This window comes from Mytilus edulis, chromosome 2, assembly GCF_963676685.1.
Source record: "Mytilus edulis chromosome 2, xbMytEdul2.2, whole genome shotgun sequence".
Taxonomy (NCBI): Eukaryota; Metazoa; Mollusca; class Bivalvia; order Mytilida; family Mytilidae; genus Mytilus; species Mytilus edulis.
The window spans coordinates 80192356-80208502 of NC_092345.1; the positions used below are offsets into that span (position 1 = coordinate 80192356).

Genomic DNA, 16147 nt, shown 5'->3' on the forward strand with positions numbered 1-16147 from the left:
TTAAATCTGTGACATAGCCCATTTACTTTAACTTGACCTTAAAGGAGTTTCTCATTTCTGACCTTAAAGGAGTTTCTCATTTCTAACTATCAACGAAAATTTAAAAAAAATCTGACAGACTTACGGCATTCGAACATGATAGATGTTTTGTGCATGATATTTTACCGATTTTAAATAAATTTGATTTGATTTGATTTTGATTTGATATTTACAAAACTTCGGATCAAAACTTTAGAAATCAAAGGGAAAAGAAAATGGCCTAATTATACATTTTTATGTTTCTGACAAGATGTGTCTTATGGTTTTCATATAATGATAAGATAATATTTCTTGTATTCCAAAATACAGACTTTTAACTACAGAAAAGAGAAGAACGCCAAACCCATGAAGCAATATCATTTAGTCTTTACAAATTAATTATCGAGTAGAACATCTTTATTGTACCAGATATTAATCTTTATTGACATAAAATCATCAGGTTGATGTGTTAGTATATTCTGTCCTTGCCACCTTCAAACCGGTTCACAATGGAGACATGCCATTCAAAATAGCTGACGGACATTGTCTGATTTAATGATAAATATCAAAATTCGCATTTTAAATGTGTTGGACACGTAGGCGTGAGGAATATGATACTACTATGATTGTTTGTAAATTACAATAGACTATTGAAATGACTTAGGTCGGAATAATTATGTTACTAGGCCTTTAATACAATACATATATAGGTTTGGCTGTACATGAAGAATTTACATGGCATTATTCGGATACCATACCATAAAGTTCAATGATCATGTAAACGTTTTGTATGAATTCTTACCTAATATCTTTTGTATTTACAGAGAGTGTTCATTGACTCCAATGTGTAAATCACTCTGATTATTTACTGTACACTTACACAGGGTCTTGTATACCACAACCTGTTGGTAAAAAAGTATAATTCTTAGTTTACAATTATCCCTTGGTGAACATCTTTATAAAGTCTTACTAATTCTATTGAATTTTAAAGCAATACTTTTGTAATAGTAATGAAGTAAATCATTGTTTGCAGTATCTTGTCTACTATGGTTGATTTATAAGTGATCATCAAGTTACACATATTTTGTATCTAAATGACAAAAAAGAATTTTGAATTTCTTAAAAGCGATAAATAATGAAAACAAGTTAAATAACTGCATGTGTCCGAAGCGCTTTTCTAGAGTACCCGTCATCGGGAGTGGTCAAAGCCGAATATATGAAAGCAGAAAATGGTAAGTACCGAAGCATTTTAAGAGCTATATGTAAAAAAAATATACCTAAAATTAGCCAAATCCAACGAAGGTCAACTTTGCCAGAGATGACTTGCTTTGACGAGTTGTGTTTGAAATTTAACAAATTATTGCAAAATTATTGCATATTCAAAAGTTAACTTCGGGGAATTTTATGGTCGACTATACGGTATATATGGGTTCTTTTCATTATTTAAGGCCCTACAGTTAGCTATGTTTGCTTACATCGACTTCAGCTGAACTACGGTGGATAGTTATCTCATTGGCAATCATATACCACACCTCCTTATTTTATATTTATCAGCGTAGCTTACAGATAACCTAGTCCAGTATACAGTATAAAACATTCCAATATACAGTATAAACAGTCCAGTATACAGTATAAAACAGTCCAGTATATATACAGTATAAAACAGTTCAGTATACAGTATAAAACAGTCCAATATACAGTGTAAACCAGTCCAGTATACAGTGTAAAACAGTCCAATATACAGTGTAAACCAGTCCAGTATACAGAATAAACATACAGGTATACAGTATAAAACAGTCCAGTATACAGTATAAAACAGTCCAATTTACAGTATAAAACAGTCCAGTATACAGTATAAAACATACTGGTATAAAACAGTCCAATTTATAGTATAGAACAGTCCAGTATACAGTATAAACCAGTTTACCGAACGTGCAAGAGTTGTATAGCCAGTCAAGGTCGTTAAAAACTTCCATTTGTAAAACAGTCTAGTATACAGTATAAAACAGTCCAGTATACAGTATAAAACAGTTTAGTATACAGTATAAAACAGTCCAGTATACAGTATAAACAGTCAAGTATACAGTATAAACAGTCCACTATGCAGTATAAAACAGTCCAGTATACAGTATAAACAGTCCACTATGCAGTATAAAACAGTCCAGTATACAGTATAAACAGTTCAGTATATAGTATAAGACAGTCCAGTATACAGTCTAAAACAGTCCAGTATACAGTATAAAAAAGTCCAGTATACAGTATAAACAGTCCAGTATACAGTAGAAACAGTCCACTATGCAGTATAAAACAGTCCAGTATACAGTATAAACAGTTCAGTATACAGTATAAAACAGTCCAGTATACAGTATAAACAGTTCAGTATACAGTAGAAACAGTCCAGTGCATAGTATAAAACAGTCCAGTATACAGTATAAACAGTCCACTATGCAGTATAAAACAGTCCAGTATACAGTATAAACAGTCCACTATGCAGTATAAAACAGTCCAGTATACAGTATAAACAGTTCAGTATACAGTATAAAACAGTCCAGTATACAGTATAAACAGTTCAGTATACAGTAGAAACAGTCCAGTGCATAGTATAAAACAGTCCAGTATACAGTATAAACAGTCCACTATGCAGTATAAAACAGTCCAGTATACAGTATAAACAGTCCACTATGCAGTATAAAACAGTCCAGTATACAGTATAAACAGTTCAGTATACAGTATAAAACAGTCCAGTATACAGTCTAAAACAGTCCAGTATACAGTATAAACATTCCACTATACAGTATAAAACAGTCCAGTATACAGTATAAAACAGTCCAGTATACAGTAGAAACAGTCCAGTGCATAGTATAAAACAGTCCAGTATACAGTATTAACAGTCCAGTATATATACAATATAAGATAGTCTATGTAACTGATATATATGTCAAAATCATGTTGAAATACCAAACAATTATGACAAACATAGACTTGAATAACGTACATATCTGAATGCTAAGAAAACATGCATTTTCATTTCATATTTCCATATCAATTCAAACATTTTTATTCTCGTTTGACCATTTCCACATTTTGTAATGTCAGGGGCTTTTATAGCTTACTTTACTGTATCGTTTTTGTTCATTGTTGAAGGCCATATTGTGACCAATAGTTGTTTACATCCACGTCGTTTTGTCTCTGGAAAATATTTGTCTCATTTGCAATCATCTAAGATATCCTTATTTTATCATTATACGGATTGCAAACATATGAGTTTTACTTTGTAATAAAACAGGTACATAAACGTTTTAAAGCAGTGCTAGGGTATCTAAATAAAAAAATCAGCGGTAACGTACGCTATGTTTATCAAAATGTGTTCGATGCTTATACTAAAGGTTTCGGCTTTGCGCGATTAATTTTGTATAAAAATGCTCTACCTATTGATTGTTCATTTCATTTCATTTCATTTTTAATGAAATATTATCAATTAGATGCAAAAGGCGTTTGTGTGAATCTGCTAACAGGGCATAAGTTCTGGAATTAGCATCATGGCTTAGACACCATATACTTGACAAATATGGTTCTACTTATCAGATTATCACAAAATTACTTTTTTTTTTAATAATTTTTTTTACCTATAAGTAAGATATTTTGTATCAAACTTACTGCATACTTTAATTTATTTATTTTTGTAATTGTGTCTCAACATTTCATTATCATATGCAGATTAAATGTCAAATTAGCATTGGTCAAAACGATGCTTTTTAGACAATTAGAATATATTAAAAAAACTACTCACTGAAATTTATGAACCTTTCAACAACAACGAAACATTGTTTAAAAATATGATCCGAAATATTTAAATGTTTAAACACAGAGATAAAGTAATGAACACTTATGTGGTATAAGAATATAAAAATATGCTTTGCCTTATATACCCAGCTTTATTTAGTCATTGTTTAAGATTTACTGCCTGAGTGAATATCTATTATATCGTCGTGAATTTCTACATACAGTCACTGGATACGGGTGGGACCTAATACAATATTTAATTTACAGATAATCGTTCAATTGTTGTTTACTTAGAAAGCTACCATAGAATGAACCGTTCGAAAAAAATAATTGAGAAATGTTGAAAAAAAAATGTATATAAATAATCAATTGTAGAAAATGGGCGATGTATCATGTCTGTAATGATATTTTAGTGTCATTCACAAACGCTGAATTCAACGTCTGCTTTTTCTGTCACGATCTCATTCACAACATCGAATTTCATATTTCGTTATCACAGATTTTATTTTTTGTATCGAACTTTTTAATTGGTTAAAACGAATTTGCTGTCAATGAATTTCACAAATGACAATATTCCAAAATTTTACTTCAGTGTTTAACTGATGAACGTTAAAGTGGCATTAGCTACCAAAAGTATGACCTCCGAATGTTTTCAAACATTCAAATTTGATATATGCGGAAACGTATTCGGTACCGTGCTAAATGTATTTTATTTCGTTTGAAATAGGGGTTTCCCCGTTTGCTATTTGTAGTATCATTTATAGATGGGAACTAGTATAACTAGTTCGGATACTGGTTTTGTAACAGTATGTACTATTTATAAGTTTGATGTTAGGTGCAGGAGGCACGAGGAAAGTTTTGGCGGTTTTTATGGGTGGGGTTTAAAGGTACTATAATTATGAAGTTTGGGATTTAAATGTATTAGTATCGAAGGTGCTCGCAGTTACGTCGAATTGAAGTTGGTCACATAGGTATGTGCAGTTGCTGCTATGTTTATTGTACGTACAGGCGTTGGAGGTATTAGCCGGGGGAAAAGAAACGATGCGAAAGAGGAACAATGTTATATGTCATGTGTTTATATATTGTTTCAATCAAAGAAATATGTACAATAAAGTAAAATAAAATATTGTATCGCAAGAGAAAATAATATGTTACTGCGAGCAACAAATCCTATATCTGTGTTTGTCTTGTTTATAGTATATTGAATTTAGAGATTAAATGCTTTAAATTCGGACGAGCAGGGCGAGGGAGAATTGAAAGTTTCTGTACACAATGTGTGGAATCGTTATACAGTATCAACATTCAATGTTCCGTGTGTTCTATCCTAACTGGACACCATCAAATTAATCATCGGCATGACCAACTGTCGATAGGCATAGGGTCCCGTTAAAGTTATAAATATGAACAGATAGGTAAGCACATGCAACAATATTATACAGTCGATATTATTATTTTTCGTTTGTTGTTGTTTCATTTGATTGGTTAAAACGTATAAATCAAATGTAAATATTTTACTCTTAATTAGTATAGATATGTACATGATATTTTGATGGTCGAACCAATCAGCGAAGTTGATCTTCATGCTGCTGCCTTCTCAAGTTTTAGTTTTTAAGTTGACATTCGTTTCAAGCATTGGGAATGCTGTACAAATGATCAATCTATTACAAAAAAAAAACCACAACGTTATATCAAAGTTTGCATGAGATGTAAGTATTGACTTCAGATCCAATAATGCACCAGCTTTGTTTTTGGGGTTATTTTGCTATAATTGAACCTATCTGACTGCTAGTAGTGACATTACGCTTTCAAAATTCATTTGAAAAAAGAAGAAAAAAAACATATTTTAATTTTCGTCTAAATCGTATCTCATGTAGATCTACCTTTACGATCTACTTTTATATCTTGACTTACATCTAGAAATTGACAATGAGGGTCGGTTGAAAACAAAACTTTACGACAAAAGAGATGATTTCAGCTTTCCAATTGTGAACTTTCCATTTCTAAGTAGCAGTATTCAAGCAGCACCTGTATACAGGGTATATATCTCCCAATTGATACGATATTCCTGTGCTTGCATTTCCTATCATGATTTTTTTGATAGAGGGTTGCGGCTCACAAGGAAGCAATTACACCAAGAGTTCCAAATGGTGAAGTTGAAATCATCCCTTCTTAAATTTTACGGACACCATCACGAATTGTTTGACCATTATGGAATAACCGTTTCACGCGAATGTGACCTATCGAGTTAGACTATTTACCGGATTTGTTATCATATAAGCAACACGACGGATGCCACATGTGGAGCAGGATCTGCTTACCCTTCCGGAGCACCTGAGATCACCCCTAGTTTTTGGTGGGGTTCGTGTTGTTTATTCTTTAGTTTTCTATGTTGTGTCATGTGTACTATTGTTTGTCTGTTTGTCTTTTTCATTTTTAGCCATGGCGTTGTCAGTTTATTTTCGATTTATGAGTTTGACTGTCCCTTTGGTATCTTTCGTCCCTCTTTTAAGAATAATATGAAAATAAGTAGATGTTGTATGATTGGCAATGAGACAACTATCAATCAGAGTTCAAATGTAGCAAATGTAAATAATTTTAGGCAACAGAGAAAAAAACCCATACCGTATAGTCGGCTATAGAATGCCACGACATGAAAAATGTGAAACAATTCAAACGAGAACTTTAACGGCCAAGTTTAAAGCAAAATACTTTACGAAAAAACAAATGCCAGACATGAACCAAGGAAAACGACTGAATTACTGGCTCATTTCTTCGGACTGGCTCATAAAGGATGAGGCAGGGTTAAACATGTTTGTCAACCCTTGCCGAAATCTGGTACAGTGGTGTAACAGTACAATATAAGAACAAACTGTAATAATCAATTACTCAAAAGATTGGTTCGAGAAAAAAAGTAAAACAAAATACAAAATTTAAAAAAATGCGGGAAGTCCATAAAAATGGACAAAGTCAAACATTATCAACCCATAAAAAGAACGAGTGAAAAACAACTGTCGTATTCTTAACCTGGCAAGGGCGTATTCCGAAGATGTTAAACCTAGCTAAACCTCCCACTTGTTGTTAAGTTCAATTATATAGACAGCATTGGATGAGCAACACAAACAGACATAATAGGTTGTTGTGACAATAACTAGGATACGTCAGCAAAAACTTGTAATAATACACCAAAGATATGTAACACAACGGATTTAAAAATTAAGAACACATGCATGTTTACAAATAAATCTTACGAAGACGCCAACAATAACGTTGCTGTAGTTGAAGCTAGGTTCACATTGCCGATCGAACCAACTCGATCAATCTCTATCAAGACAAATTAAGCGATCGGAAGACTGGTCTGACTCAATCGACAAGAATGTTCGGGGTGATCTACCTTGGTCGTCGTCGATCTGACTTTCTACCCGAGAGTTTTTTACATGTCAAAAACATTCGAGTAAGGACCGAGAAGCCAGTCACTCGAGAAGAGATCGGGAATTCGTCGAGAAGCGGTCGAATTGATCGGGAAAGGATCGTGTAGAGATCGAGTTTGGTCGGAAAACAAATAGTTTACCGAACATTACTCGATCATATCGATCTTTTCTCGACTAATATCCGATCAATTCCCGATCAACGCCACCCTGTACGAAATGTGGTCCAGATTAACTCGACCAATGCTTGATCGCTTCATGATCACATCGACTTCTATATTTTTTTCATCCCATACCAACTCGACCAATACCTGATCTCTATGCGACCACATTCGACCACTTTTCGTTTTCTACTCGGCCATATATAAATGAGTAAACATGACTGCTACACGATTCTCTAAAAATGTGTGCAGCTCTGATTAACACTCATAACTTTGCTTCCGCAAAAATATATTGTCACTGTTTATTTTTAACTGTACACAAACCCCTTCATGTACAGTACTTGTCGGTACTTTTGCAAGAATGGATAACTTTTTAAAAGAGAGACCAAAGATACCAAAAGGAACAATCAAACTCAAAGGTCAAAACAAACCGACACAGCCAAAGCGAAAAACGGAAGCTGACAAGAAGACAAACAGCAGTACACATAACTCAACATAGAAAACTGAAAACTGAGCAACACGAAACCTAATAAAACCTGGCCAGTGGGGTGATCTCAGGTGATTCGGAAGGGAAGTAGATCCTGCATTTTGACCCCAGAGGATTTTTCAAATATGAAAGTAATTGTGCATTACAATTTATTATTAGACAGCTGATGACTAATTTAGCCTTTAAAGTTAGTTTTTAAGGGCATATCCAACAGTTTATTTTTGACGGTGAGAATTTTTTCCCTTGAAGATATTTCATTCTTCAATTGACAGAGAATCAAATTTTGCCAAAAAAAATATTAGTCGTCGATTTCATTTTTTTCAGAAAATACTGCTGAAAATTGAACATTTTTGCAATTTTGGAGTAAAAAACGGTTTTTATTTAGAAAAATTAAATATGATTTTTTAATCAACATATACTTTTATAATGGGGCTCAAATTAAAGCAAAATAATTCAAGATGGTTAGAAAAATCTAACTTTACCATTTAAAGCATTAATTCTTACTCAAATAAAGCCAAAACGTTATGATGGACCCAAACAACGGCAAGAAATGAACATTTGAAATGCACATTTTTAATTTATTAAAATATTTCTAACGGTGTCGATTTGGCCAAAGTAAGATATGTTATTCTTTGAAAAAAATGGAACGTTATAACGTTTTGAAAAATATTTGCCACCTTACTCGTTTTTGAGAAAAATCGAGAAATATGATATTGTTTATGCCCGCGTCACACTGTCCCGATTTTTACGCCGATGGCAACACGATAATGTAAATTGTCAAAATCGGGACTGATCGTATCCAGATCGGGCTATTCGTAGTGCCATCTTTAACCATCGTAGAACCATCGGCCACTTTTTCTAGCCTTCGGGGACAACTTCGGGAAGGGTTCTAAATTTTTTAACATGTTAAAAAATCCCCGAAGGTGCGTCCAATGTTGAGGGTTCGTATTGAGTTCGTATCACCATCTTCACCATCGTAATGTCACCGGGAATGCATCTTTGCACATCGTATGGCATTCGTGTTTCCATCGTTTCCATCGGGCAGTTTTGACATTACGATGTCTACACGAATAAATCACGAAGATACCCGAATGTCTTACGATGGCAACACGACTTCGTGAAGACCTCGTAATCCCGTCGTGTTGCCATCGAATAAAAGTACGAAGGCGACAAGATGGAACTACGACGGCAATAAATCCAGCTAAATGTAAGTTAATTTTCGCGCTAAAATACATTTAAAGTGCCATGCGCGATATGCACTGGTCAGTCTAATACGACAGTAAAGAAAGACGTTCACAAAACATGGAGCTCATATCATATGATTCTATGAGAACAAGAAAGGAGACAGCGTTGTTTCTATTAATTCAAATGGAACAAGAAGAGCAGCTATTACAGGCTCAGGATTGACTTTTACAAGTAAAATATTATTTTTTGTCAATATATCATATCAAGTAACATAATGAAAATCATAAACGCGCCTCGTACACCAACACTGCAGGTACACGTATATAGGGAAACCAACTTTTTCTTCATTATTCTGATTTTTTATGTATCGTCTGAGTTGTTGTCACACGAATGTTTACTCCATAACCATTTTGTTTTCTATATGTCATATTTTGTCGCATTTGTTGCTTTCCCCACATCCTTCCTTTTGTCTATATTATTATGATATTCTCCTGGAAAGAGCTCTTTTTTTTAATAAAAGGGATCAACGGACCCATTACCTTACCTTAAATAGATCAGTAAATATGGGCATAATTATGGGTGATTATTCAGACTAGTGCACACATTTTTTCAAACAAGGCAATGACGAGCGTGGCATCCCCTCGTATGTAACATATTGGGGACAAATATGAACACTATATTTGTATATGACACATGCAGAAAATGGTAAATTGAATATGCATATTTGATACATAAACTATTTTTTTAGAAATCAACCAAACCATTCAGTAACTGGAAATACCTTTAATATTGTCTTTAGAACCAGCAGGTAAAAATTGAGCAACCAATTTCCTGTGTATTATGCTATTTCAAGGAGAAAAAACAAGTCCATCTGCATGACCTTGACCTTTGGCCTTGAACGTAAAAAATGTCAGATCATTACAAGGAGGAACAATATACCAAATGTGGTTAAAATCTTTTGAAGCATATTGGTTTTAGAGTGTCCACAAGGGTGATATTGCCTTGTGACCTTGACTTTTGAACTTTAAAGTCAATAGCGCTTACGATATTCTTAACGAGTAACACCATACCAAGTTTTGAGCATTTTGGTTCTATAGAGTGTCCATAACAATTTTATCTACACGCAACTTACATGTAGTAGGCGAGGGGATAATAAACTAAGTTTTATAAGAATTAGACAAAAAGATCGATTTCCCGCCATGCATGGCAGACTTGTACAGAAACTATATGTTGTCGAAATTCTGTTCGTATCTTTTAGACATCGTATGGCCATCGCGCCATCATCGTAATCCATCGTGTAGCCTTCGTAATCCATCGTGTAGCCTTTGTGATCCATCGTGTAGGCTTCGGCTGAGATATGAAGCTTAAATACCCGTCTTCGGTTAACCTTCGTATGTTCATCTTTTGTTATCGTATATAATTTCGGCACCATCGTATAGACTTCGTTATTCATCGTACTTGCTTCGGTCACTTTTTGGTATTTTAACGAGATCGGGACCAACTTCGTACGAACTTACAATTTTCGCATTCGGGTGTCCATCGTATATAAAAATCGGGACAGTGTGACGCGGGCATTACTAAATCCCTTCCGTAAGCCTCACAAATTGCGCCAAAAATTAAGACTTTTAGGGAAATAACGTTATATTTCCCCGCTAATTTTTCAAAGGCAGTGCGATGGCAGACAAATGTAAAATACACTGTGACTTTGTTGGATAGTTGTCTCGATAGCACTCATATCTCATCATGCTCATATAGCATCTTCTTATTTATAATGAACTAGTTTATGGACGAGATGACAATTCAGTTAGTTTTACAATGAAGTGTTTTCTTACACTGATTTATATTACACCGTCTATAATTTCAGATATCGAAATTAATAAAGAGCTAGTGAAATTTTGCAACCAAACACTTGTCTAAAAACTCACTGACTCTGTTTTATTTATTTATGTTGCAGTTTTGGGCTTTTTATTCTTTATAGGCTTCTAGCTTTAACAAAAATATGTATGTTGACTCTTAGTGTTTTGAATTATATGTGTCGTTCGGTTGCTGTCGTATTAATGTATATATATTTAAAAACAATTTCAAAACAAAAGGATTGATTGGACAGGATATAGAAATATTCACATCTCTGGACTTGTTACTTCTGACATCATTATATATTTATTTGTCCAGAAATTTTTGTAGTATAAAAATTAGAAAATTTGGTATAATTGCCAATGAGACAACTCTCAACAGGACACCAAATGACATAGAAATTAACAACTATTTGTCTTCGTACGGTCGAATGTTTACAAACACTTTTTTTCATACGCTTTTTGACACAATTTTATATAAAAAAATGGACAAAAGACAAATGATTTTTATTTGAATTCGTAATAGATATATGTAAACAATTTTAGAAAAAGGTATCCGGGAGTGGATTGAAATTCTATTTTTGGCCAAACTTCTGGGAAAATATGTGACATCTTTACCCCTTTTTTACAATATTTTTTAGTAAAAACAAGTAGGTTGTTGCCATGGATACACCAAAAAGAAATATCTTGAACCATTCTACTACTGGGTATCAGATCTATGGAAAATACTTATAACCTTATTATGCACATATATGACACAAACAGTAGGCTTAATTTGTAAAAAAAAAAGCAAAGAAAAGGGGATGGTAAAATTTATGTATAGGGGTCTATCTAACATCAGTATTAATCCAGTGACAAATCTCATTTTGAAGAAAAGAGCAGTAAAACTCCCATAAAAAATCAGAGGCCTACTTTACGTTCAGGAAGTTTTTACATTTGATAACCATTGGGGTCCTCCTTGTTTATTTACTTCACGTCTCTCATACTTTTGATTTTGCCATTTGATTAGGGACTTTCCGTTTTGAATTTTCCTCGGAGTTCAGTATTTTTGTGATTACAATTTATACTCCCCTTGCACACAGTAGTCGCCCTGTCAGCCGCTGCATCACCTAAATTTTTCGGCACCCTTTTTTGTCTACCCCTTTGTGTTCGTCTTCTATGATCTCTTCAAGATCCATCACAGCTATTAACCTGTCTATCTGAGTTCTAACCACCTTGCCAAACAATCCAACTGCTTTATTTCCATGTAGATATTTTAAATGTATAATTTTACTCAGACCTTCTGTGAACTACTGAATCTAAAACCAAATAAACGGTGAATGTGTCCATGGGACACAGATAATGCCCCAGCTTGCATATAACGTTATAAAGTGTCATTACCCAAAAACGGTAAAACTGACGCCAGCCTATTTCGCACTTGATTTGTGTTTAAAAAATTTGGTTGAGGCAAAATAAAATTAGAGAAAGGAAACTTATTGTTGGGACGTACGTATACAAGGGTAACATTTTATTCCTCCTCCGCTGCAGCTGGTGATATAAAAATTTCGGACGTTTTTATAATGAAATTGTACCCGATCAATGCCCGACTATCCCTACGATCCCTATACGTCCAAGTCAATCTGGTCTGGCCGAAATCCGGCTGAGATCGAGTATAGTTGACTTTGGTCCAGCTAGTGGAGTAAAGATCGTGTAGAGATCGTGAATTGGTCGGAATTATCGAATATGTATACAATTAGTGGTCGGGTCGGAGTCTTGGTGGACTCACCAAGTAGTTGTGAATGGTTAAGTTCAGTTCGTGTACAGTTGGATAGCAGTGGGGTAGAAGTCGTAAACAGGCCCGATCAAGAATTTGGTCACACTTGGGCGTGGAAAGGACATTCGGAATCATAGAATTGATCTGACCGGCAGTGTGAACCTAGCTTGTCTAAGACTCAAACAATTTTTATCATCTCATTAAAGAATTCTGTTTTAATATATGCGAGTTTTAGTCGATGAATTTGCTATTAGATTTCAGTAACGATCTATCAACAGATTAATTAAAAGATAAAACGTCTGTTTGTTAAATTTGTGAGGAAGTGTAGTGAAAAGTCATATCTGTCTACCGAATCGAAAGAACTATCAAATAAATATAACCTTTCTAAAACATTAAAAGATTTTTTAAACTTAAAAAATAATATATTCCTTCTATGGAATTCCTACCAAAAGAATAATACCCAGTTCTTTCAATATTGCAGTTGTGAATTAATTTACAAGACAGACTTATTAGTTGTTTAGGTATTGAACCCCTTATTCAGATCCCGTCTGAAAGAACATAGTGGTACTATTTTAAACATAATAGTTCCGACCCATAGCTGTATCGTTGTCAATAGGTGGAATATTTGGGTATTTTTGGTCGTAAATGAAAGCTTGGTGAATTGGAATCACCGTAGAACCGTTGTTAAAAGTTTATTTTGAATAATAAAGAAGTATATAAAATTTTAATAGGAAACACATGTGTCATGCTGTTTAGATAAGAAGTACCTGTTTTTGTAGGACGTTTTTGTACTATCCAACTTACGGGAACCAGTACGCTCTAATTGCATATTAAAGGTATGTTGACCTTTTCAGCACAAGTAAGGATAAGGTACAGTTTGGACATGAACTGACTGTCACTTTATTTGTGGTTTTATTGCTACTTTGGATTGTTCTATCCTCTTTTAAAATGTCATCACCAAAACATACTCTTATTATAAAAGCACTTTTTTTGAAGCAATTCATTCCTGAATTGTCTCTTGAAATATAAATATTGTCAAAATAAATATTTTTGCCATTAATATCCATAACTTTAAGTATCTGCTGGAATTCTGTTTTGTTCGTATTTGTGGAAGAGTTTTCTTTTTCTTCTTCTCTTTCCTCTTTGTCTTCTTTTTTGTTGTTGCTTATTGCTGAATTGTTGAATTGTTGAACAATCTACCCCTCTTCAATTGTTGAACAATCTACCCCAAACCATTGTATTGCATGTTAATAAAAGATAGTGCGATCGTCAAATATCATCCAACACTGTTTACCATTCTTCAGATGTCTAGCCACCTAATAAAAAGCACATATGTGAAAGAGATTTAGTTTTAGTAATAACTTACATAACTTACAACAAATTCCTAAAACGGAAGTGAACTCGGATGCCCAGAAAGGATGGCTGAATAACAGGACGGATTTTTGTGCTTGATTGAACTAGAATGAGCTAGACCAATTCCGGTTGTGCTGTGCATTGGTTCCGACGAAACATAAAGTACCCAGGCTAGTATTTTGTATTACAACTAGTCATTAAGTTTATGTTGTACCGATTAAAATCTCGTAAGGGCCTTTTTTCGTTAGGCGAGTTACTAGGTTGCCACTTATCTTATCCCTGCATTTTTTCATTCAAGTGCAGTGTAGAGAGTCCAAAAGTCATAATAGTCTACAGAAAGAACAACCAAAAAGCACATAATGTATCTAAAATATTCAAAAAGTTTTATTACACAAAAAAAGAATAAACTATAGATCCCAGAGAGCACGTGTCGTTCACCTAGGTCTATGTGCATCTTCAAAAAGGGACACTTATCAACGTAGTGGACTAGAATAGAATTCATGACAAAAATCACTTTTTTGTATTCTTAGTATTCTTGATCAATTTTTCTGTTTACAATTCCTCTCTATCTCCTTAAGCAAAAGCAAAACAAATTGCTATTAAAATTCAATTTCTCATGGAAAGAGTCTACTGGTTTACGGTAAAATATGACTTATTTGTATATTTTGTCTTGCTGATCATTTTTGCTATCTAAAGTGTCTTTCTTACACCTATAGTTATCAAAATAACAGGCAACAACAAAACAATTAGAAAAAAAACATTATGAAAGAGTAAGAACTTGGTTGATTGACAGTTTCGGCTATGTTGACTTTTTTGTCGATCAATCATATCTTGAAAAAAAAACGCAAATAAACGGAAAAAAATCATTATTGAGTGGTGACAACTCCATTAAGAGGTCGTCAGAAAATTTCAATTATGTTGTCTTATGTATAGATCTTATCTCATTGATCATTTTGTTAAATTAAGTTTATGTAATCTGTTATAGTCTTTCAGATATTAGGCAAAAACACCAAAAAATGGTAAAAATCGTCTTTAAAAGGCTATAACTCTAATAAGTGGTGGTCAGACTATAATTTTGTTATTGCAATCAAAAGAAAATACTATATATCAACATATTAATTTCAAAGAAAATTCATTGCATCGGTTATAAGGATCTTGTGATAATTTAAGACAAATTAATTCAATTCTATATTTTTTATCTTTAATTTATCCTTTATATTTTTCTAATCCTCTTTTTATTGATATTGGAGCGTAACACATTACTTGAACCTCCTTTCGTTCTCTCTCTTTTTTGTTACCTTTTTTCGAATTTAGTTTTCTTTAATACCATTAAATGTGTTTGCTTTGGTCAAGATAGTCGTTTTAAAATATATTTTACTTGTTAAAAAGATGTCAGAGGCGAACAGAAGTTTTTATCTTTCCTGAAGTTTAAAATATTATCTGTACCAGAAACCTTTAGCCTTTAGTGTTATAGGTCGTGAAGACATTTCAGATCGCGACTGCAGTTCAGGAGTCGAGATAAGATCATAAACAAAACCATCTCACTATCTCCAAATATGCAGTATTTGTCGCAAACAATGCATTTTTGATTGACTTGATATTAAGATAATGACTATCCTCCCGAGGTATGTTTCGGGTCTCCCAAAATATCGGGATCTATGTATGTAAACATGGCTGTACCAGATGAGATTATAATAACCGTAACATGTAAGCTAGCTCACAACTTATGTTTGGTAAAAGGTTTTTAATTGGTTATCTGCTTGATACCATTCAATCGCCGGATGGAAGTAAGATAAACTCCCTTATTTGTAAATAACAGTCTTTTGCAAATTAAGATTGACAAAATTAAGGATGAACGATACCGTTAAGCTAATACTGAGGTTATTGGAGGATTAGTGAAGATGTTATTATGGATCCATTTAAAGACAATGACATTTTCATGGACGACATACACATATTCAAACTCTTATTGAAATCAACATTAAAAATGAAACAGAAAATATTTTTTTCAATATAATTTTCTACAGTTGAAACTGACATTTCCCTTTGAAGTACCTTATGGTGGTCGTTCAGTTAGTAGAAATAAACCAAAACAAATCTGAATTAGTATACATTTGACGAACAACCAA

The 16147-nt window shown here is 33.5% G+C and overlaps 1 protein-coding gene across 2 annotated transcripts in view; it reads right to left on the reverse strand.

Moving 5' to 3' along the window:
• Positions 1 to 3904, reverse strand: part of LOC139513088 (serine-rich adhesin for platelets-like) — a 28881-nt gene extending 24977 nt beyond the window's left edge. For both annotated transcript variants that reach the window (XM_071301259.1, XM_071301258.1), the window contains exons 1-2: positions 3809 to 3904; positions 821 to 920 (exon numbers count right to left, since the gene is read on the reverse strand). The gene's annotated coding sequence lies outside the window, so the exon portion shown is untranslated. The remainder of the gene's footprint in view (positions 1 to 820; positions 921 to 3808) is intronic.
• Positions 3905 to 16147: the final 12243 nt, after the last annotated feature.